General features: G+C 37.8%; 1 pseudogene; it reads left to right on the top strand.

Annotated features, from left to right (window-relative positions):
* Positions 1–23136: 23136 nt before the first annotated feature.
* LOC107156041 overlaps positions 23137–25680 on the top strand; it is a 4613-nt pseudogene continuing 2069 nt past the window's right edge.

Below are 25680 nucleotides of genomic sequence, written 5' to 3'. Positions count from 1 at the left end.
CCAAAGATTCTGGTTGAATCTAAGAGAAATGCTGCCTTGCACTATTCTGCCATTCTTATTTTTTTTTTGTTTAAGTTGTTTGGAATAGAATTACATGACTTAGATATTTTAAAACAGCTATGAGCATACTGAGTTTTCTTTTTTTTTTAATCAATCATGCCTTACTAAGAAAATAGCTGGTTATGTCACCTTTCTAGTATCCTTTGAAACATCAGATTATCTGATCACCAGGTAATAAATTATTTTTGGCCCCAATTTGTATAAGTATAAAGTGAGATGTAGGAATTTATTTTTAATTGATACCCAGGTGATTATGATGCTGTTTGTATTCATCTTATAGTTTGTGAAATATTACTCTATCCTTGGAAAATGAGATTAAATAACATGCAATCAAAATAAATGACTCAATTTTTTTAAGACATGTCTCACAACTAAAATAACTTGAAACACTATCACCTATTTAGCAATAATTATCAAAGTCTAGAGTAGAAAACATCACATGGAGTGCTTGCATAAAATTGTGGGTTTTTTTTTTTACTAAGAATTAATCTTATAATTACAATTTTTATTTTAAATGTTCATTTTCACCTCCATTTTTTAGATATTTTATGGTTCTTTCTGGAATTTAGTAGAAACAGAGGTTGTCTTAATAAACTATATTTTGTTGCAAATGGTAAGGGCCTTATTTAGAAACAGTATACTTTGCATTTTTTTGCTGAATGAGGAAGGAAAATGGGAGGAAGTGTAGGGGTGTAAAGTGAAACTTCTCACTATCAAACATTCCAGATGGGCAGATATTAGAGCCAAGAGGAAGGGAAATCATCAGAACAAATTAATTTTTAAGAACTCACCTTAAATTGATGTTTTAATGCATCCTAGGGTACAGCTATTAAATGTAATAGTTATTATTATTATATTCCTGTACCTGACAAAAATTTTCTTGCATTCTGCAAACTCTCTCTTCACACTCAAATCTTTCATTTGCTGTGCAGAAGCTTTTCAAATTAACATCATTCCACATATTAAATCTTGTTTCTATAACTTGAATTTTAGGGGCATTACAAAAGAAGTCTATGCATGCACATATATTTTGATGCATTTTCCTCTAGCAGTTGCACTGCTTCTGGACTAATTCTTAGGTATATGATCCGCTTAAAGTTGATTTTTTTTGTAGGTGAAAGACAGGGATATAGTTAAATTCCAGGTTTCCCAGCACCACATATTAATAAGAGTATCTTAGTTAGGCATGGTAGCACACACCTGTAATCCCAGTGGCTTTGAATCCTAATGCAGGAAGATTGTGAGTTCAAAGCCAGCCTCCACATTTTAGTGAGGCTCTGAGCAAATCACCAAGACCCTGTCTCTCAATAAAATATATAAAAAAAAATGCCTGGGGATGTGACTTAGTGGTTAAGTGCTCCTGGGTTCAATCCCAATTACAAAAAGTATCTTTTCTCCAAAGTGTATTTTTGCATTTTTTTAAGTATGAGATTACTACGTATCTGTGGATTTACTCTGGGTCTACCTTTGTTCCTTTGTACTCCAATACAATTTAAAATCAGGTATCATGATGCTTCCAGCATATTAATGCTAAGGACTACTGTGGTTTTTATGGTTCTTTCATTCTTTTATTTGATGTGGTAAGCCATTCTTATAGACCGTGGCCGCCATTAGAAGATGGCGCCGGCTTCCACTGTGGCCTGTGATAAACAACTCCTTTTATGGAGAGTTGGCGCGCAATCCCTTACCACCCTATGAGAGAGATCCACGTGGAGGCTTGGGATTGGGATGCGGGGGGCTTTATTAAGCTGTGCTTGGGTGTGGCGGCAGGTGGGCCCTAGAAGATGATACATGACTCAAGGCCTGAATAAACTGCTGAAAGAAGAATCCTGTGTTGTGTTTTCCCTTGCCGGCGAGGGGTCGTGACAGTTGGTGGCCCGCACGGGGAATTAATATTCCTCGAACCCAGGATCCAGAACTTTCAGCAGTTAGGGTGGTGCACCAGTAAGTTCCCAGGTAAGTGGGAATCCTCAAGTAAGTAGCGGGACACTCCTCTGTATAAAAGGAGAGAGCGGGGATTTCATAGAACGGAACGCTCCTCCGTAGAAAAGGAGAGAGCGGGGATTTTTGTACTTTCACTTTCATTATATCTTTGGAGACATTATGGGCGCTACCTCTTCAAGCCCAATTTTGTTGGCCCTAGATGGGTTGCTACGTTCAAAAGGACTTAAGGTAAAGCAGAGCACTTTGCAGATGTTTTTGAGAGAAGCTGATATAGCAGCTCCTTGGTTTGCCTTTTCAGGGAGTCTTACGATTCCTAGCTGGGACAAATTAGGGAAAGATCTAGATTTCGCTCGTGAGCAAGGCACCTTAGAGGGTGGTGTTATACCACTTTGGAAGTTAGTTAGAGGATGTATAGCAGATAGTAAATGCCAAGAAGCTGTGAGTGAGGGTCAAGCTGTTCTTGAGCAACTACATGAGGAAAAATCTGAAGGATCACATAGTGAAGTGGCAGAGAGTATTAAGAGTAAGAGTAGTGAGAAGGCAAAAGAGCCTGAAAATAAAAATAGGAGAAGGCTCTACCCAGACTTGACCGAATTAAAAACGCCTGAGAACACAAGCGACTCAGAGAGTTCTGAGGACCTTGATATATTGTTACAACAACTACGTAAGATAAAAATGAAAAAGAAGAAAAAGGCCTACTGTAAGAAGGGGAAGGGAGCTAATATCGGTCAACAAAACTCTGAGGAGGAGGAGGTAGAATATCTAGAAGAAGATATGGTGCCGGTTGCCCCACCCCCGTATGTGGGGGGGAGCCAAGGTTCCGGGAGATCTTTTCATGCGCAAGTTTGGAGGACAGTTAATACAGATATGGGACTTGCATACCCTGTATTTCAGGACAATAACAGGGGAAGATATCATGAGCCTTTAGACTTTAAGATAATTAAAACCTTGGCAGAATCTGTCCGCACTTATGGCATAGATGCCGCTTTCACCCTTACTCAGGTGGAGGGACTTACTAGATTTTGCATGACTCCTTCAGATTGGGCTAGTCTAGTCCGCGCTTGTGTTTCCCCAGGGAAATACTTGGATTGGAGAGCATTTATGCTAGAGGGTGCAGTAGAGCAAGCTGCCCAAAATCATGCAGCGGGACGCCCTGCCTGGGATAAGGATATGCTTTTGGGACAAGGCAGGTTTGCTAATCAACAAACAGGATACCCCCCTGAGGTATATGAACAGATTAATAACATTTGTATCCGTGCATGGAAATCACTCCCAAATAGAGGAGAAGTGTCTGGCAATTTGACTAAAATTATACAAGGCCCCACAGAACCTTTCTCAGACTTTGTTGCCAGGATGGTGGACGCCGCAGGAAAAATCTTTGGTGACCCTGATAGAGCAATGCCCTTGATTAAACAACTTGTCTTTGAACAATGTACTAAAGAATGTAAAGCAGCTATTACTCCTTATAAAAACAAAGGCATAGAGGCCTGGATGAAAGTCTGTAGAGAAATAGGTGGGCCGTTAACTAATGCAGGCCTTGCTGCTGCTGTCCTTCAATTATCACATAAATCCAGCCCTGTTGTCGGAAAGTGTTTTGGGTGCGGTCAAGGAGGACATTTTAAACGAGAATGTCCTGACAAGAAGGGAACATCTAAGATTGAGTCCAACTCTGCTAGCCGTCAACCGGGCTTATGCCCCAGATGTAAAAAGGGAAAGCATTGGGCCAATGAGTGTAAGTCCGTCAGAGATATACATGGTCAACCTTTAAAAGATAGAAACATGTCAAAAAACGGCCGGGGGGGCCCCCGACCCCAGGGCCCACAAATATATGGGGCAATGGAAAATGGGACAATGGAGAACGAGTCATGGCCGTCCCTGCGTCATCCCAAGAATCGCGGAGAGCCACTGCAGGTGCCGCGGGACTGGACCTCTGCTCCACCACCAGACTCGTATTAACTCCCAAAATGGGAGTCCAGTTGGTGGAAACTGAGTTTAAAGGACCTTTACCACCTGGCACTGTGGGCTTGTTAATTGGGCGTGCTTCCTCCGTCCTACAAGGCCTTCATGTTTTCCCTGGGATTATTAATCCGGATACGGTGGGAACAGTGAAGGTTATGGTGGAAGCTCCAAAAGGCATTGTGTCCATCTCCCCAGGAGACCGGGTTGCTCAATTGCTAATTTTACCCAGTTTACATACCCGCTTTCCTGCTGATTCCTTTTTAAGGACAAGTGCTGAAATTGGAACTACCGGAGGGAATTGCGTTTACCTGTCCTTAGATATGGATGACCGTCCCACTTTAAAGTTAACTATAGAGGGCAAATCAATTTTAGGATTACTAGATACTGGGGCAGATCGTAGCATAATTGCTTTAAAGGACTGGTCAAAGGGGTGGCCGGTGCAGCTCTCAGATCAATCACTAAGAGGTTTGGGATACGCTCAAGCTCCACAAGTCAGCTGCAGGCATTTATCATGGAAAGATTCTGAAGGACGTTCTGGCACTTTTCAACCATATGTGCTCGATCTCCCAATCTCTCTATGGGGACGTGATCTTATGAAGGACATGGGGTTTCAACTTAGTAATGAATATTCACCAGTTGCCCAAAAGATAATGCAGGACATGGGATATAGACCAGGTTTTGGATTAGGAAAAAATTTGCAGGGGCGTAGACATCCTTTAGAACCTCAACAAAAACTTGATAGACATGGGCTGGGTTTTTCTTAGGGGCCGCTGAGGATCAGGTGCCCATTACCTGGAAAACAGGGGAGCCGGTGTGGGTTCCTCAGTGGCCGCTCCCCTCTGAAAAATTGACTGCAGCTTATGCTTTAGTACAAGAACAATTAAAGTTGGGACATATAAAGCCCTCCACTTCTCCATGGAATACACCCATATTTATTATTAAAAAGAAGTCTGGAAAATGGCGGTTGTTACATGATCTACGGGCCATTAATGCTCAAATGCAGCTCATGGGACCCATTCAGAGAGGTTTGCCTTTGCTTTCAACAATTCCAAAAAATTGGCCAGTGATATGTATAGACATTAAAGATTGTTTCTTTTCCATTCCATTGCATCCTCAGGACTCCGAACGTTTTGCTTTTACTCTGCCTTCATGTAATCATGAGGAACCTGATCAAAGGTTTGAATGGGTGGTTTTGCCTCAAGGCATGGCCAATAGTCCTACAATGTGTCAAATGTTTGTAGGAGCGACCATTGTTCCACTCAGACAAAAGTATCCATTGTTAAAGTGTATACATTATATGGATGATATATTGCTGGCAGCCAAAACCAAATATATGTTGGAAGCAGCTTACACTGATTTGGTACATTTATTACAATCAAAGGGCTTGCTTATTTCACCTGATAAAGTACAAACAGGAGGTTCTATTGATTATCTTGGTGCTAGTATCTCTTGTAAAACTATTACACCCCAAAAGGTGACTCTCAGGACTGATAATTTACGTACCTTAAATGATTTCCAAAAATTATTGGGTGACATAAATTGGATTAGGGGTTATTTACATATTCCCAATGCTGAATTAAAACCCTTGTATGAAATTCTTAAAGGTGATTCAGACCTTTCTTCCCCTCGGCATCTTACTGAGGAAGCAAGGTCAGCGCTGCTGAAAGTGGAGGAGGCTATACAACATGCTAGCCTTTGCAGGCTTCAAGAGGATAAGCCTCTTCAATTATGTGTGCTCGCCACTGTACGGCAACCCACTGGAGTTTTATGGCAAGATGGTCCTTTATTGTGGATACATCCACGTATATCCCCTGGAAAATCCCTTGAGTATTATCCTGATGCAGTTGCTTCCTTAGCTATGTTAGGGATACAACAAAGTATACAATTTTTTGGTTTTCCTCCGACGTCTGTGATTGTCCCTTATACGTGTCAACAAATTCAAGTTTTGTGTGCTAACCTGGATAATTGGGCTATATTGCGATGCTCTTTTCCAGGAGAGATAGATAATCACTATCCTTCACATCCTCTTATAACATTTGTTAAGGAACATCCTATCATTTTTCCTAAAATCACTTCTTCTACGCCTATCCCAGGAGCTGCAAATATCTTTACAGATGGATCCAAAACTGGTATTGGAGCCTATGTGGTAAATGATCAACCTCCTATCCAACATCAGTTTGCTCCTGGCAATCCACAATGGGTGGAGTTACAAATTGTCATAAAAGTATTTGAACAATGTCCGTTTCCTTTTAACTTAATCTCAGATTCTATTTATGTAGTTCAAGCTTTAAAGGTGTTGGAAGCAGTGGGTCCCATACACACATCAGGAGTAATGTCTTCCCTTTTTCTCCATCTTCAAACACTGATTTGGAATCGCTCCGCCTGTTTTTACCCTTTGCATATTCGAGCTCACACAGGTTTACCGGGTGCTCTTTCTGCTGGCAATGCCCAAGCTGACCTTGCTACTCGTCCTTCTTGGATGTTCCTCGTTTCCTCCTTAGACCAAGCTAGAAACTTTCACAGTAAATTTCATGTTAATGCACGAGCACTTCAAAAGCGCTTTACTATCTCCCGTGCTGATGCTCGCCAGATTGTCTTGGATTGCCCTAATTGCGTCATTTTGCATCATCCTCCTTCTGTGGGCGTAAATCCTCGTGGTTTGCGGTCTTTAACAATATGGCAAATGGATGTCACTCATATCCCTGACTTTGGCAAGCTTAAATATGTCCATGTGTCTGTGGATACTTGTTCTGGCATTATCCATGCTTCTGCTTTGTCTGGTGAAAAGGCTGGAAATGTTATCACGCATTGCTTGGAAGCCTGGGCAGCATGGGGCTTACCACAGACCATTAAAACGGACAATGGTCCAGCGTATACTGGACGACAATTTTCTTCCTTTTGCAGCCAGATGGGTATCCAGCTTGTCCATGGTTTACCTTACAATCCACAAGGTCAGGGTATTGTAGAGCGTGCTCATAAGACTCTAAAAGAGATGTTAATAAAACAAAAAGGGGGAATTGGCTTAGGCCACACCCCGAAAGAGCGCCTCTCCCTGGCTCTATTTACTATTAATTTCTTGAATTTGGACATCCAAGGGCGCTCTGCTGCGACTAGGCACTGTTCGCCCTCTGCCCCGAACTTTGGGCACGTTAAGTGGAAAGATGTACTTTCTGGACAATGGTATGGGCCTGATCCCGTGCTGGCATGGGCACGAGGTTCCGTCTGTGTTTTCCCACAGGACCGGACGGAGCCGGTGTGGGTTCCAGAACGCCTGACAAGAAGAGTCCCGACATCAATCAACCAACAACAGGAGGCGCTACAACAATCTCATGATGAGGACCATCCTTCTACTGAGTGTCCTGGTTCTAATGCTGATATCGATGGTACAGGGGACATCAATGCAGTGGTGGGCGGTAGCTCGAACGTGGCCAATGCCGATGCCGGTTCATAGCAATTCTAGTGTTCTCCCCACTCTTTTTTCTACTTCATGTGAGATGTCTGCTCCTTGTGTTTCCCCTAGAGGGGACCAAGATCGGTCCTTCAATCTCTCCAGCATCAATCTCACAGGAGTTTTTTGCTTCAGTTTTTCCAAGGGTGATTGCATCCATTTAAAACTTAAGAACTTGACTAACTGGGAGGACCCATTGCAGTACAGTCGGATCTCGCAGGGAGTTTTGGGTGCAGTGCTCCTACAAATTAGCTCAGGGAAAAACCAGGGCTCAGGAAACTTGACAAATACTTCTGAGCTTAATATTACCACTCTGGCCATTACTTCCCAGGTGTTAATTCCGTTGTCTCCTTCTAATCAGACCTCTAATGCCACTCATTTTAAGGCTTCTCCTTATTGCACTCCTGAGTGTGGCTTCCCCCCAACATTCACGCCTTGCCAAGATCATTCTTGGGAGAAACATCAGGTCGCTAAAGGTTTCTCCCTTTCCCCCTCTCTTAAAAGATACTTGTATAATTCTTCCAACAATAATTCCTCTATAGGAGCAGGTTGGTCTTGGTTTCAATGGTTGATTTCCAATGAAAAGGGAGCCACAGCTGATATTTCCGCTTTGGCTCAATTACGAGGAGTCCAAAGTTGGCTGTTTAATGTTTCTGGCAGTACCCAAGACTCGGAGCGAGGTAGGAGGCTTAAAATTTCTGCAAATAATTCACAATTATCTAATGCTACATTACCCTCCGCAGCAGTCTGTCTCCAATCTCCGTTCCTGTTTATTTTGGCTAATGATACATCACAGGGGATGCTTAATTGTTCTAATATTACCTGCTATTTGTCTGAGTGTTGGAATGGCTCCTGGACTACGGCAGTGGTTATGAAAGTTCCGACCTTTGTCCCAATTCCGGTTACTGCAGATCCAGAGTCTTTTCCTATTGTTGAATTGATTAGAGCCCGTAGAGATTTTGGAATTACGGCAGCTATAGTGACAGCTGTGGCGGTATCTGCTGCTGCAGCAGTTACAGCTGGAGTAGCCATGGCCAGCCAGGTACAAACTGCTGCCACTATTAATCAGGTTATTCAACAAACATCCACCATACTTGAATCTCAAAGTAGAATTAATCAACACATTTTATCTGGGATTCTGGCTGCTAATCAAAGGATAGATCTGCTTCAAGCTCAAGTTGAGGAATTGTCTGATCTAGTACATTTGGGTTGTATTGATCAACGTGCACATTTATGTATAACCTCTGTCAGATTTAATGATTCCAGAAATGCCTCCCGCATCATCGGAGAGTATCTATCCGGAACCTGGTCCATGGAAGCAGAAAACTTGATCCAGTCTCAACTAACTCAGATTGCTGTTTTGAATAGTACCCGTGTCGAACCAGTGACTTTGGGTCAATTCACCAGTTGGCTATCCTCTGCCTTTTCCTTCTTTAAGGAATGGGTGGGAGTGGGCATTTTTGGGGCAATGTGTTGCTTCGGTGTTGTACTTTGTTTGTGGCTTCTCTGTCGCCTTAAAACTCGCCATGCACAAGAAAAGGCCATGATTGTACAGGCTCTTGCGGCCTTAGAAAATGGCATTTCTCCACAAATCTGGCTTGCACATCTTAAACAGTGATTTCTGGGCAGGGCCATTGCACCCCAAGTTAGTTTCACATTGCACTGGGATTGGCATGTCCTCTTCCTTATTCTCTCCCAGTGCTGAATAGCCCTTGCACTCTGCAGGTCTTGTTACCATTGCACGCAGATGGGTTTCAGGACTGGTCTTTCTTCTCGGCTACAGACTCTTTACCTTCCTCTGGGGCTTAGGGATTGTGTTGCCAACTTAAATTTTGTCATTATTACCAGGCTACCTGTGTTATCCTACTTCTCGCCGTCGTCACGATGCAGGATGCGAGGCAAGGCACTGCACTTGAGTGATCCCTCAACGGACCTCAAGGAAAGCATGTCCTATTGCATGCGGGTTTGACGTCCACGCCCCGCCCTACGAAAAAAGGCGTCGGCTGATATGGGATCAGGTCTGGGGAAGGCGCCTCCTTAGGACTGAACCATACATTGCAGCCACTTCTGCACAGTGGGATAGGACCTCTACTTTCGCCTGCATTGTTATATAAAATAGAAGGGGGAACTGTGGTAAGCCATTCTTATAGACCGTGGCCGCCATTAGAAGATGGCGCCGGCTTCCACTGTGGCCTGTGATAAACAACTCCTTTTATGGAGAGTTGGCGCGCAATCCCTTACCACCCTATGAGAGAGATCCACGTGGCAGCTTGGGATTGGGATGCGGGGGGCTTTATTAAGCTGTGCTTGGGTGTGGCGGCAGGTGGGCCCTAGAAGATGATACATGACTCAAGGCCTGAATAAACTGCTGAAAGAAGAATCCTGTGTTGTGTTTTCCCTTGCCGGCGAGGGGTCGCGACAATTTGAATTTCTAAAATATTTTTTATTTGTAAATGGACACAATACTTTTATACCTTTATTTTACTTATTTATTCATATGTAGTGTTGAAGATAAAAGCCAGTGCCTCACACATGCTAGGCAAGCACTCTCCAACTGAGCTAAAACTGCAGTCCCATTCCATTTGAATTTTATGATACTTTTTTATACTTATTTGAATAAAATCATTGGTATTTTCAGGGATCACATTGAATGTGATCAGTTTCAGTAATATGGCCATTTTGATAATATTCACTCTGCCTTTTTAAAAACATGGGCTGTGTTGAAATCCTTTAAGATCTCCTATTTCTTTTTGCAATGTTCCACAATCTTATTTATTTATTAATTTACTTATGTAGTAATTTGTTTTTGTGGTACTGGTTATTAAACCCAGGATTTCACTCAAAAAATGCCAGACATGCACTCTAACACTGAGATATATAATATGTCCTAGAATTTTTTATTTTAAATGTTCATTTTCACCTCTATTTTTTAGATTTTACCCACACAGTTTTAGGCTATAATGAATGAAGTTGTTTTCCAGATGGCTTCTCAGTGGGTTCATTATTGTAGTATATGAGTGGTATTGCTCTTTGTATGTTAATATTGAATCTTGCTACATTGCTGAAATTGTTTTCAGCTCTACAAGTCATCTGATGAATTTTTTGTCTTCTATTTATAGTATCATGCCCTCAACAAACAGAATTAATTTAACTTTTTTATTTTTTTATTTATATATGACAGAATTACAATTCTTATTATACATATAGAGCATAATTTTTCTTATCTCTGGATGTATACAAAGTATATTTGCAACAATTCATGTCTTTATACTTATACTTTGCATAATAATAATCCTCACATTCCACCATTATTTCTAACCCCATGCCCCCTTCCTTCCCTTCCAACCTCTCTGCCATATCTAGAGTTTGTCTATTTTTCCCATGCTCCCTCTCCCTATCCCACTATGAATCAGCCTCCTTACATCAAAGAAAACATTCGGCATTTGATTTTATGGGATTGGCCAACTTCACTTGGTATTATCTTCTCTAACTCCATCCATTTACCTGCAAATGCCATGATTTTATTCTCTTTTATTGCTGAGTAATATTATATTGTGTATATATGCCCCATTTTTTAATCTATTTATCTACTGAGGGGCATCTAGATTGGTTCCACAGTTTAGCTATTGTGAATTGTGCTGCTATAAGCACTGATATGGCTATGTCTCCGTAGTATGCTGTTTTTAAGTCCTTTGGGTATAGACTGAGAAAAGGGATAGCTGGGTCAAATGGTGGTTCCATTCCCAATTTTCCAAGCAATCTCTATACTGCTTTCCATATTGGCTGCACCAATTTGCAGTTCCACCAGCCATTTATGAGTGTGCCTTTTTTCACCACATCCTCTCCAACAATTATTGTTGTTTGTCTTCATAATAGCTGCCATTCTGACTGGAGTGAGATGAAATCTTAGAGTGGTTTTGATTTGCATTTCTCTAATTGCTAGTGATGATGAACGTTTTTCATATATTTGTTGATTGATTGTATATCATCTTCTGAGAAGTGTCTGTTCAGTTTCTTGGCTCATTTATTGATTGGATTATTTCTTTTTATCGTGCTTAGTTTTTTGAGTTCTTTATAGACCCTAGAGTTTAGTGCTCTATCTGATGTGTGAGAGGTAAAGATTTGCTCCCAAGATGTAGGCTCTCTATTCACCTCACAGAAGGTTTCTATTGAGGAGAAGAAACATTTTAGTTTGAGTTCATCCCATTTATTGATTTTTTATTTTAATTCTTGTTCCACAGGAGTCTTATTAAGGAAGTTGGGGCCTAATCCCACATGATGAAGATTAGGGCCTATTTTTTCTTCTATTAGATGCAGGGTCTCTGGTTTCATTACTAGGTCCTTTATCCACTTTGAGTTGAGTTTTGATAATGGTGAGAGATAGGGGTTTAATTTCATTTTGTTGCATATAGATTTGCAGTTTTCCTAGCACCATTTGTTGAAGAGGCTATCTTTTCTCCAATGCATGTTCTTGGCACCTTTGTCTAATATAAGATAATTATAATTTTGTGGGTTAATCTCTGTGTCCTCTCTTCTGTACCATTGTCTACCAGTTTTGGCACCAATGCCATGCTGTTTTTGAGACTATTGTTCTGTGGTATAGGTTAAAGTCTGGTATAGTGATGCCACCTGATTCACTCTTCCTGCTAAGGATTGCTGTAGCTATTTTGGGTCTCTTATTTTTCCAGATGAATTTCATGATTGCTTTTTCTATTTCTATGAGGAATGTCATTGGAAGTTTGATGGGAATTGCATTATATCTATATAGTGCTTTTGGAAGTATGTTAATTTTGATAATATCAATTCTAGCTATCCAAGAGCAAGGTAGATCTTTCCATCTTCTAAGGTCTTCTTAGATTTCTTTCTTTAGGGTTCTGTAATTTTTGTTATATAGATCTTTCACATCTTTTGTGAAGTTGATTCCCAAGTATCTTTTTTTTTTTTTTGAGGCTATTGAAAATGGAGTGGTTTTCCTCATTTCCTTTTCTGAGGATTTGTCACTGATATACAGAAATGCCTTCAAAATATGGGTGTCAATTTTATATCCTGCTACTTTGCTGAATTCATTTACTAGGTCTAGAAGTATTCTGGTGGAATTTTAGGGTCTTCTAGCTATAGAATCATAACATTAGTAAATAGTGCCAGTTTGAGCTCTTCTTTTCCTATGTATATGGCTTTAATTTCTTTCACGTGTCTAATTGCTCTGTCCAGTGTTTCAAAAACTATGTTAACTAGAAGTGGTGAAAGAGGGCATCCCTGTCTTTCTCCAGTTTTTAGAGGGAATGCCTTCAATTTTTTTTTTAATTTAGAATGATATTGGCCTTGGGCTTAGCACAGATAGCCTTTATGATATTGAGATATGTTCCTTTTGCTGTAGGTGGATGTGGACCACAGGGCTTCACCTCCAGGGGTAGTCTGCTGGTTGGAAGGGGTGGTCCTATGCCAGAGGCTAGGCTCTGGTCGGTGTCTGCCCTGCCCCACTGGGAGAGGGGTAAACCGGGCCTACTGAGAGCATGGGTCTTGAGGGCTGGTGTGGGTGTTCTGGGCTTGATCTTGGCTCCCGCAGTAGTCTGCCAGTCTGAAAGGTTGGTCCTGCACCAGAGATTAGGCTCTGGTGGGTGTCTGCCCTGCAGAGAGAGGGGGTGGACCAAGCCTGCTGTGTGTGTGGGACCACATACAGGCTGGTGCGGGTGGATCTGGACTGCTGGGCTTGACCTCCCACCAGGCCCAAACTCCCCAGATAGTCTGCTGGTCAGAAGGGGAGGTCCTATGTCAGAGGCTAGGCTTTGGGGGGTGTCTGCCCCACTGGAGGAGGGGTGAACCCACTGTACTGAGAAGCATGGGTCCCGCCAGGGCTGGTGTGGGCATTCTGGGCACGATCTCATTCCTGCAGTAGTCTTAATTTTACTATTTTATTTGTACAAATTAATTTTCTTCTCTTGCCTGAGTTCTCTGATTAGAATTGCAACAACTAAACTTAATAAAAGTCATTAAAATAGACACCTCTGTCTTATTTCTGATTTTAGAGGAAAAACTTTCAGTTTTCCTCCATTCAGTATGATGATGATACTGAGATTACTATATATAGCCTTTATAATGTTAAGGTAACTTACTTTAATTTCTAGTTTCTTTTCGTTTTTTTTTTCCCCAAGATTTGATGCTGGATATATTTGAATACAATGCAATGAGATGATCTTGTGATTTTTGTCTTAAATTTCATTTATTTGGTTAATTTCATTATTTAATTTACACATGTTGAACCAACATTTCTTACCTGGAATGCAAGCAAATTTACGATGATGTACATTGGGTAATGTGTTTTTGAAAGCAGATTGTTAATATTTTATTAAGAATTCGTAAATCTATGTTCATTAGGAATATTGGTCTCTAGTTTTCTTTCCTTCATATGTCATTTCTTATTTAGATATTAATGCTATACTGGCTTTGTAGAAGGAGTTTCAGACTGATCCCTCATTTAGTATTTCATGGAATAACTTGAGGAGTATTGACAATAGTTTCTCTTTAAAGGTCTGGTAATACTCAACTGATAATATATCTGATCCCAGACTTTTCTTTACTGGAAAACTTTTTATTACTGTTTCAACCTCATTAAATGTTATTTATCTATTTAGGTTTTCTATATCCTCTTGGTTTAATTTGAGCAGGTCAACCGTGAACAAAATTGGTTAATATTTTCTATATTTTTCAAGTTATAGGAGTATGCTTTCAAAAATGGTATCTAATGATCCTCTGGATTTTAGAAATGGTTCTGTTGATATTTATCAGCTCTAATTCTTTTTCTGATTTATGCCTTCTCTCTCTCTCTCTCTCTCCCTCACTCCCTCTTTCTCTCTCTTTGGTTAATTTAAATAAAATCTTAATAGTCTTGTTAATCTTTTTGAAGAATCAACTCTGTTACATTGATCCCTTGTATCATTTATTCTCTATTTCATTAGTTTTGGCTTTGTTCTTAATTATCTCAGGTGTTTAAACTAATGTTGAAATTAAATCTTATCTACTCTTCAGAGTCTTCTAAGGGACCTAATCTCTTTTCTGTGTTTAAGGTGGGGCTTGGTTCGATTACCTATTGAAACAATAACAACTATAGCCTAGGTGGCTGTTTGGACTCTGACATTTAAAATGTAAGTATGGGGCTGGGGATGTGGCTCAAGCGGTAGCGTGCTCGCCTGGCATGCGTGCGGCCCGGGTTCGATCCTCAGCACCACATACAAACAACGATGTTGTGTCTGCCGAAAACTAACTAAATAAATAAATATTTTAAAAAAAAAAGATGAGAAATTCTCAATCAAGTGTTTTTAGAAAGATTAAGCATGGAACATATTCATAACAGCTAATATTTACTCAACACTTAACATGTGCCAGATACTGTTTATAAGTGCTTTTTAAAGCTAAGAATTCATTANTTATAAAAAAAAAAAAAATTAAAAAAAAAAAAATAAAATGTAAGTATACTTAGTACTGGAAATAAAGGAAGGAGGAGGAGACAACATAAATCTCAAAAAAAAAAGTGATGTCTGAAAAACAACAGTAAGCCCCAGGTATTCCAAATCTGCTCAATGACTCACATCAAGCTGTCGGTGGCCCCCTAGCTCCAAACACGTTTGGTAGGGTGATTTAAACAACCGTTGTGGGGATTACCAATTCTTTCTCAAGCCAGATATTTACAAGATTCCTTCATTACAAACAGCTTAGCCTTTCTGAGTTCATTATCTCCTCAAGTTTGTTGATCAGTGTCTGTTTTTCTCATGTTTGTTGGGAAAGTGCCTTTACTCTTCATGAAGAAGTGTTTCTCTCCCTCACTGCCAGATACAGAAGCTGGTTGTTGCCTTTATTAATTCATTTTCTTTTCTGAAAACCATTTTTTTTGTTTTATCTTTCTTTACTAGCTTGTTGAATTGCCTCCTTGCTTTCCCCCCATTTCTCTTAGTTTTCCACTGTAGAAGTGCTGATTTAATTTCTTCTTGGAAAGCTGCTGCAACCACTATGAATTTTTCTTAGATGCCATCTAGAAACCCATCCATATTCTTCTTTGACTTCTATGACATGATCATCTTCTCATTCTTTTTGCTAGTTGTACTTGTCCATGGTTCCCCATTTTCAATGTCATATCCTATTTCCTCATTACTAAAAGTAGTCCCCAAAGTTTCCACCGTTGATTATTCTTTCACTATATTTTTTGGCCTTTATGATATCCATAACTCAAAATGTCATTGATGTGGTTCAAAATATCAAATGATTTATCATCTGTCAAACAGATGATACAATGGACTCATATTCCAAAACAACAAAGCAAATCTACTATAATTGACTATATCTCAAAATCATCCTATTATAAAGTATCTCATTACCTGTCATGCTTCATTGCACACCCCTCTAAATGAAACAAACCTAAAACCTTTCTCACCAGTTATAATCTGAGACTTTCCTAATCTACCAAGTAAGATGTATGGAAGTAATTCTTGATATTTTCTCTCATTAAAATTATAACACAATTCTAAAGAATTTCTACCTCCTACATAACTTGGGAATCCAGTCCATTACTTCATCCTAATATAAATTGCTTACTCTCTCCTGTGAATGATCTATTTCACTGGCTCCCTTTTGGCACTTTGATTTATTTTCATAACTGTCATTCTTTAAAAATACCATTTATTTAAATACATCAACCCATGTAAATATAAAGTATATAAATACTGATATATAACATAATACACAATACATACACAGCATCATGTTTTAATTATATGTACACACATACACACACAAACACACACACACACAAACATAGTGTAAATATTACTACAAGTAAGCAAATAATATATTCATTACCTTCCGGAGTTACCTTTTGGGGTGGTAGTTCAAGAGCACATAAATATATATCCATATAGCAAATGCTTAGTATACAACCTAATATTATAAATTTTAGTACTGCTATACATTAATATTCTAGAATTATTCATCCTATATAACTGCCAATTTGTACCCTTTAGTTTACATCTCTAATTTTTCTCCCCCTCTACACTTTTGGTAACCAATGTTCAACACATTTTTTTTTATTCAACCTGATTTTAGATTTTACTTAAAAATAAAGTCATGCAGTATTTTTCTTGCTTTTCATAAAATATTTCACTGAACCCATTATCCTCTAGGTTCATGTTGAAAATGGCAGACTCTATTTTTAAAAATTTGGAAAATATTTCTTTGCACATACATGTGATACAGTATATATAAACACACATATATGAGTCAATATGTACCTCTATCTATATATCTATATATAGAGAGTTACATAGCTATAGATACATGCTGACATATATATATATATATATATATATATATATATATATATATATATACGATATATACTTACATAGCTATAGATATATCTATATATGTGTGTTTATATATGTATGCACACACACATATATACACACTACATCTAATAATCTTAGTTATTGTAAATAATAATTTTAGATGGTCAGCAACTTACAATATTTCTAGTAATTTAATTGAATTTATCATGGTGAAAAATGGGTGCATACTCAATAGAAGCTATGCTTTGTATTTTTTTTTTCCCTGGAATAGCAATATGTGGTATGATAGTATCCCCAATGTTGGCTAGTAGCACTAAGCCCCAGCTCTCAGTTGCTCATGTGTTTATAGGGGTAAACCACCAATACTCTTTAGTACACTGTGTCACTAAGCTATTATAATTAGCTATATGAAATTCATTTTTAACTTAGGTTATTTTCAACATGTGATGCTTTATTGAGTGTAACCTCATAATTTTAAGGAAAATTTTTATTAGCTATGTAAGCACAGATATCTTTATGAATTGCTGATTCCATCTTTGGGGAATTCATTGTGGATATTTATATAAGCATGTATCATAATTCAATTCTCCCCATATTCCTCCCTTCCTTTGTTCCCTTTGGTCCCCTACCTCTCCTCTACTAATATCCTTTTATTTTCATGAGTTCTTATTTTAAAAAAAATATTTTAGTTGTAGATGGACAAAATACCTTTATTTTATCTATCTATCTATCTATCTATCTATCTATCTATGTGGTGCTGAGAATTAAACTCAGTGCCTCACACCTGCTAGGCAAGCGCTCTACTGCTGATCTACAACCTCAGCCCGAGATCTTATTTTTTATTCATTTTTTTCCTTATGACTTCCCCATATGAGGACAATATTTGTCTCTTGATTTTTTAAAAGACTTTTTTATGATGGACACAACATCTTTACTTTATTTATTTGTTTTTATGTGGTGCTGAGGATTGAACCCAGTGCCTCACATGTGTGAGGCAAGTGCTCTACCACTGAGCTATAACCCCAGCCACTTGACTCTTGATTTTTTGAGTCTGGCTTATTTCACTTAGACTGATGTTCTCCAGTCCCTTCCATTTTTCTGCAAATTATTTTATTTCTCTTCTATGTGACTGGGTAAAGATCCATTGTGTATGTACATGGAATTATCTCTATCTATTTATATGTTGAGAGATAACTAGCTTGGCTCAATATCTTGATTATTGTAAATTGCATTGCTATATACATTGAATGAATGTATCAATATGCTATTCTGATGGCAGTTCTTTTGGATAAATACTAGGGAGTAGAATAGCTGGGTTATATGATGGTTATATTACTACTGTTTTGTAGGAGTGTCCATAATGATTTCCATGGTGATGTGTTAATTTGTAGTTGCCCCAGCAATATTTGTTCCTTTGTCCCCGCCTGCTTACCAACATGTATATTATTATTATTATTATTATTATTATTATTATTAGTCATTCTTACTGGGGTAAGGAAAAAAACCCTCAGTTTTAATTTGCAATACCCTGAATGCTAGGAATGTTGAACATTTGTCTATATGTTTGATATTCATTTGTATTTTTATTCTTAATTTTTTTGTGACATCCATAGTGTTTTCTTCAATGGTTGTAGCAGCTTGAATTCCTAAAAAGGTAAAAGAGTTCATATTTTTCTGCCCCTCTATTGCATTTGTTATCTATTGTAGTTTTGATAACAGTCACCATAACAAGTATATGGTGATATCACATTGTGATTTTGACTTACATTTTCCTAAAGATTAATAATGTTCAGCATCATTTCTTATACATTTTTCTTTTTTCATTGAGAAAATTTATTTAGATCATTTTACCATTTTAATCAAATTATTGTAATTATTTTTGATATTGACATCCATGATATATTATATTGCAGTCCCTTAATAGTTATATGGTTTGCAAATATTTTATATCAATTCATATGATGACTTTATATTTTGTTGATTGTCTCCTTTGCTATGAAGAAACTTTTTAGTTAAATTTAATCTTACAAAAAAAGATTAGGGCTGGGGTTATGGTTCAGTGGTAGAGTGCTTGCCTCGAACATGTGAAGCACAGGGTTTGATCCTCAGCACCACATAAAAAATACATAAAAAGAATTGAAAAAAATTTAATCTTACAGTTCAATTTTTGTTTTTATCATCTGAGCTTTTGATGAGTTATCAAAACAAATTATTCTGAAGAACAATATCAAGGAGTTTTCCCCCTACATTTGTTTCTTGGGTATTTTTCATTGCAGGCCACACTTTTAAGTCATTAATTCATGTTGATTTGATTGCTATGAATAATATCATTTCATTATTTGCATATGGACATTCAATTTTACCAAATTTATTTAAAAGCTTATCTTTGCTCCACTGTATCCTCTTGAATGTCTTGTCAAAAACTAATTGACTATGTATATTTATCTTTATTTCTGGACTCATTCTGTTCCACTGTTCTATGTTACTGTTTTTATGCCCATTATATACTATTTCAAATTCTATAACTGTGTAATGTAGTTTGAAACCAAATAATATAAAACCACCAGTTTCGTTTTACTTTGTTTAAATTCTTTTGTCTATTTATATTTTGTGTGATTCACTATAAATTTTAGAGTTTTTTTTTTTCTTTTTCTGTGAAAAATGCTATTGGAATTTTTGACAGAGATTGCACTGAATCTGCATTTGTGTACCTGTATGACTATGGGTAATATACTTCTAAACAATATTAATTATTTCTATACAAAAGCATGGATAATCATTACATTTATTTGCATCAGTTTGTTTATTCATTATTTTATAGCTTTCAGGGTAAAGATCTCTCACTTCTTTAATTAAATTTATTACAAGGATTTTAAGATTATTCTATTTTAAATAGTATTGCTTCTTTAATTATTTTTTTAAGTTTTTTTTTAGTTGTACATGAACACAATACCTGTATTTTATTTTTATGTGGTGCTGAGGATCAAATCCAGTGCCTCATGCATGCCAGGTGAGCACTCTACCACTTATCCCCAGCCCAAGCCCAAATTCTTTTTTTTGGTGGTGGTGGGGGGTAGATAACTATTAGTGTTAATAAAACAACTGTATTTTTCTATATTCACTCTTGTATTCTGCCACTTTAGTGAATTTATTTATTATTATTAATATTGTCATTTGTGTAAATGTATGTGTATGTGTATACTCATGTGTGTGAAGTTTTTATCTTTTCATCTCACCCTGTATTTTCTAGGACATAAATATGACTGATTCTCTCCTACTTAAAAATGTCTATGGTTATCTATGGTCTTAAAACGATACAATTATCCAGTCTCACCTTTTTTCTCTATTTCTGATATTTCCTATGCTCTGTATTTGGAGACTATTTTTTTTTATTTTCTTAAATGCAAGTAATGTTAACATATACTTATGTATACTGAAATAAACAGATCTGAAGTATATATTTTGATGAGTTTCTAAAAATATGTTACCATATGCATTGATTCTGATTTCTATTATTTATTTATTTATTTATTCTTGGGCTCTATGTGAATAAAGAGCAAGTCATTTTACATGAAACGAAAATGATAATGAATTCATCTATGAGTGCTTATAAGTATTCAACTACAAGTGCAATTGCATAAAGGAAGGATATGTTTAAGTTTTTAAGAAATTGTTATACTGTTTTCAAAATTGGTTGTGTAATTTTATATTCCCAACTGCAAATTCCAAATCCTAACCAAAATTAAGTACTGTCAGAACTTTTGATTTCTGCCATTATAAAGAGTGTATGATAATATCACATTATGATTTTAATTTGCATTTTTCTAGTGATTAGTGAAGTTGAGCACCTTTTAATGAGCTTTGTGGTTATTCCTAAAATTCTTCTTTTTTTTATAATTTTTTTAAGAGAGAGGAGAGAGAGAGAGAGATGGGGAGAGAGAGAGAGAAAATTTTTTAATATTTATTTCTTTTAGTTATTGGCGGACACAATATCTTTGTTTGTATGTGGTGCTGAGGATCGAACCCGGGCCACATGCATGCCAGGCGAGCGCGCTACTGCTTGAGCCACATCCCCAGCCCTAAAATTCTTCTTTTAAATTATTTAAATCTCATACAAATTTTTACTGGATTATTTGTCTTTGTACTAATGAATTTTAAGAGTATGTACATTTGATTAAATATCCTGAATTTATGCTTTAACAATTCTAGTTGCATACTTATGAATGGTTCAGAGGTAAATCTGTATGTGTGTGTGTGTGTGTGTGTGTTATATCATATATATTACATATATATTTATATATATCATATAAAATATTCACTACAGTTTTATTTATATTATCTTGAACTGAAAAACTGAGAACAGAAGTAGTGTAGGATATGATGTTTATGAGGAACAGGAGAGAAGATAGAAGTAAAAGAAAATTGTTATAGGAAGAGTGAAAAAGGAATTAAGAGAGGCTGATTCTTAGCAGGAGTAAAGAGATAATGAGTAACCAGGAAAACAGATAGGTGAGAGGAAAAATATATATCAAATAAGGAAAAAAAGGAAAAATAAAGAAAAATTTTTAAAAAGTATAAATAAAAGAATACATAACAAAACTATAATATAATATTCAGACATTCCAGTCCTCAGTAAACTCATGCATAAAATATACTTGGTTTCAAAAGTGGTAGAGGAGAGAGAGAGAGAGAGAGAGAGAGAGAGAGAGAGAGAAGGGGAAAGAGAGAGATAGAAAATACATATATCATATTATAAAATACAAAGGAGAGGTACACTCCAATAAAATATTAGTGGGAGCCTTTATGTCCACATTCTCAGCCATGGAGATCATCCAGGAAATAAAACATCAACAAAAAATAACAGTTAAAATATGTTCTGGATCAAATGGACCTAACAGAAGTTTATATGAAATGCCCAATCCAACAGATGCAGAATACACATTATTCCCAATCATACATAGTATATTCTCCACAATAAACCATACAACAGGTAACAAAACAAGTCTTATCCCAGCATTGTTATATTATTTTTTGTTTGTAATTTTTGTTTGCTTGTTTTACTGGATATTAAAACCATAAATGCTTTACCACTGAGCTAAATTCCCAGTTCTTTCTATTTATTTATTTTTATTTTAAGGCAGAGTCTATCGAAGTTTCTGGGCCTGGACTGGAACTTGAAATCATTCTGTCTCATGTTCCCAAATTACTGGGAATCCAAGAGTGTCCCCCTGTGCCTGACATACAAATAGTCTCAAAAAATTAAATACTTAAATAACATTGAATATATTTTATAACCACACAATAAAAACTACAAATCAATATAAAAGAAAGTTGGAAAACATGGAAGTTAAACAACTTACCAATGAACAACAAATTGATCTAGGAAGGAATCGAGAAAGAAATTCTTAATGTTTCTGGAAACAACATATAAAATTCTATGAAATATGGCAAGAACAATATTAAGAGGGTCATTTATAGCAATATAGGCCCACATCAAAAAACAGAAAGATCTCAAATTATTAAATTCTGCTGCATCTCATGGAATCAAACAAGAACAAATAAACCCTACTTTATTAGAAGTAAATAAATACTAATGATCAGAGTAGAAATAAATAAAATGGACAATACAAGCTGAAAAATAAAGACTTATTTAAAAAAAATATTTAAAAATGGAAAAACCCATAGTTACATCTATCAGAAAAAAAAAAAGAAAGGAGAGAAGACTCAAACAAGTGAATTCATAGATAAATAAGAAGGTATTATAACTGACATCACAGAAACATAAATATCATGAGATTATTATGTAAAATAAGGCCAACAGACTTGATAACCTTGACAAAATTACAAAATTCTCAGAAACATACACATTAGTCAAGACTGAATAATGAAGAAATAGAAAACATAAGCCGATTCATATGAAATAACTTGATTGAATCAATAATAAAAAGTCTCCTATTGAAGAAAAGCACAGGACCACATTACTTCATTGTTGATTGATATCAAATATTTAAATAAGAGTTAATAATTCTGTCTTCAATCATTTAAAAAAATAAAAGGGGAATGAGGTCTTGCAAACATATTCCATAAGGGCAGCATTACCCTCATCAAAACTAATTAAGGTCACAATAAATATGAAAACTATACAGCATGGTGGAGTGGGAGCAAAGATGGAATTGAGGAAGACTGAATTTTCAAGTTTTCTGCAATTCAGAGTTGAAGCAGCAGGAATACTACTTCTCAGTGAGGCAGATGACTGAGGAAATTTACTGAAATTCAATAATGGGTTGAAGGCCCAGAAAGATCCAGAAATTCTGGTGTTTTAAACCAAGGACAAAAGATTATCCATAAGCAGGGAGTCACAGCAGCCTTGGAGGCCATGGCGCTGAACCCATGGCTCTGTCGGAGAGCCCTCCTGTTGTCCTGGAGGCTCTGCAGGGAGCCTCGACAACCACTGCCCCCGACCCCCGATCCTGTTATGGGCAGCCTATCGCTGCCCCACAGCAGCATTTCATAAGCCCTAGGCCCAGGTGCCTCCTGCAAGGGAGAGCTGATTCCACTTTCCGTGATCCCTGTGTAGCTGCAGCAAGATCCTACCCAACAGCTGGTGCTCAATATGTACAAGGTCAAGATTGGAAAATCATACCAAAATTCTATTGTTGTCCAATTGAAGGGTGCCCTAGAGGTCTCGGAAGATCATTTTCTCAGTTTTCTCTTGTAAAAGAGCACTTTTTGAAAATGCATGCGGAGAAGCAGCATAAATGCAATGAGTGCAGCAGTGCCTATTGTACAAAGTGAAACTTGATAAGGCAAACAGAGGAATGTTGCAAGACATTCCAGTGCACATGCCACTGTCCCTACCCAGCAGAACAACTTTACAATCTCACATTTGGTATCAGATCCCTGCAGAACATAGAGATCCACCTATTAAAAGCAAATGGAAACTACCAACAAAACCAGAAGTTATCTATTAAGACCACTGAACCAGTGAGCACCCAACCAACCCCTCAATCAAATGCTCAAGAACTAGAAACTTCAGATATAAAATTAATAACCTCTTTTGAAGATTCATGCAGCTTTAATGCCATATAGCAGAGTGTCACAACACCTCTGAGATATCCTAAGAAATGGTTCTACCAAAGACCAAAGTGGCTCTGGTTAAACTTCCAGTCACAGATTTCTCTCCTGTGCCTGTCTTTTGCCTACCTCTGACTCTTTGCCTGAGCCTGTGGCAGTTCGGTTAGAATTAGGACTCCACCGCAGGTCCTTGGTACTTGGAGCCCATTACAGTAGGAACCCTAAGCCTTTGCCTAGAGTCAGAGGCTTGCTGTCTTAAAGAGAGCATACCTCTTTAAAAATTATAAATCCTGTTGTTGAGCCAGTTAGTACCAGCATTCAAATGAACTTTGTTAAAATCTGTATAATGTTTTATAAGAGAAGACATATCAAAAGAATGGTATTTCTTCAATCAATATACAGATGGATCTGTCCTATGCCTCACAAAACCTCATACCTTCTTGCCCGGTGGTTTGGCCTTGACTCCTCCATGTCATTTTGTTCTCAGACTTATCTGTCACTTGATTCTCAAGAATCCCTTTTCGTTAGTATTTATACCCAGATGCTTCTGAACATTTCTTTGGTAACTTTATCTATAGCTGCTCAGAGTGATGTGTTTATGAACCCTTGTCGTCAGCCTGGCGGGATCTCCAGAGAAACCCAGACCAGTTGGATACAAAATCCTGCAGAAGGCCAAGTACAGAGGGGAAAAGTTAGAATGTACAGAAACATTTTTGATAGTGTACTTTCATCTTACAGTGTTCCTGCAGACAATTTTATAAGCAGCAGCTTAGTAGCAGAAGACAGTTACTCATGGTTTGTTAACTCAGAATGACCCTAAGACTTTAAATCAACATATTGAGAAATCTGCTCCAATTTGGGGCTTCAATGCACAGAATAGTGTGCTTCCTTCACAGAACATGACAGATAATCAGACCCAAGCCATAGAATTATTAAGTGATTTAGAAAACATCTTGTAAAGTAATCTGCCTCATCAGACATTGGATAATTGTGGTTTTTGTCTGACGCAAACAGTGGGCCTGACACTCAGCTGCCATCTGGCCAAATCCAGAATCCTGAAATAGATTTTGATATTGAAGAATTCTTCCCAGCTTCAAATATCCAGACTGAAACTGAACATAGTGAATTTAGCACTGGGAACAATGAGCCAGTCTTGGAATCACTGGACATCGAGATTCATACTCACTTCTTATTTTCAGACTCATCTGCCCAGCCCTATGGTTGCAGGGCAAATTCTCACTTCCTAGGCCTTGAGATATTTGACACACAAATGCAGACAGACTTAAACTTTTTAGACAATAGTGCTCATCTGCTGTCGCGACCCCTCGCCAGCAAGGGAAAACACGACACAGGATTCTTCTTTCAGCAGTTTATTCAGGCCTTGATTCAAGTATCATCTTCTAGCGACCCGCGCCCGCCACGCCCAAGCACAGCCTAATAAAGCCTCCCGCATACCAATCCTAAGCTGCCACGTGGATCTTTCTCATAGGGTGGTAAGGGATTGCGCGCCAATTCTCCATAAAAGGAGTTGTTTATCACAGGCCACAGTGGAAGCCGGCGCCATCTTCTAATGGCGGCCACGGTCTAATTAGAACGGCTCACCACAGTTCCCCCTTCTGTTTTATAAAACAATGCAGGCGAAAGTAGAGGTCCTATCCCACTGTGCAGAAGTGGCTGCAATGTATGGTTCAGTCCTAAGGAGGGCCCTTCCCTAGACCTGGTCCCATATCAGCTGACGCCTTTTTTCGTAGGGCGGGGCGTGGACGTCAAACCCGCATGCAATAGGACATGCTTTCCTTGAGGTCCGTTGAGGGATCACTCAAGTGCAGTGCCTTGCCTCGCATCCTGCATCGTGACGAC

The sequence above is a fragment of the Marmota marmota genome, unplaced genomic scaffold (genome assembly GCF_001458135.2).
Source record: "Marmota marmota marmota unplaced genomic scaffold, marMar, whole genome shotgun sequence".
Lineage (NCBI taxonomy): Eukaryota > Metazoa > Chordata > Mammalia > Rodentia > Sciuridae > Marmota > Marmota marmota.
The sequence above is the reverse complement of the archived record's forward strand: the minus strand, read 5'-3'. Positions and strand labels throughout refer to the sequence as shown.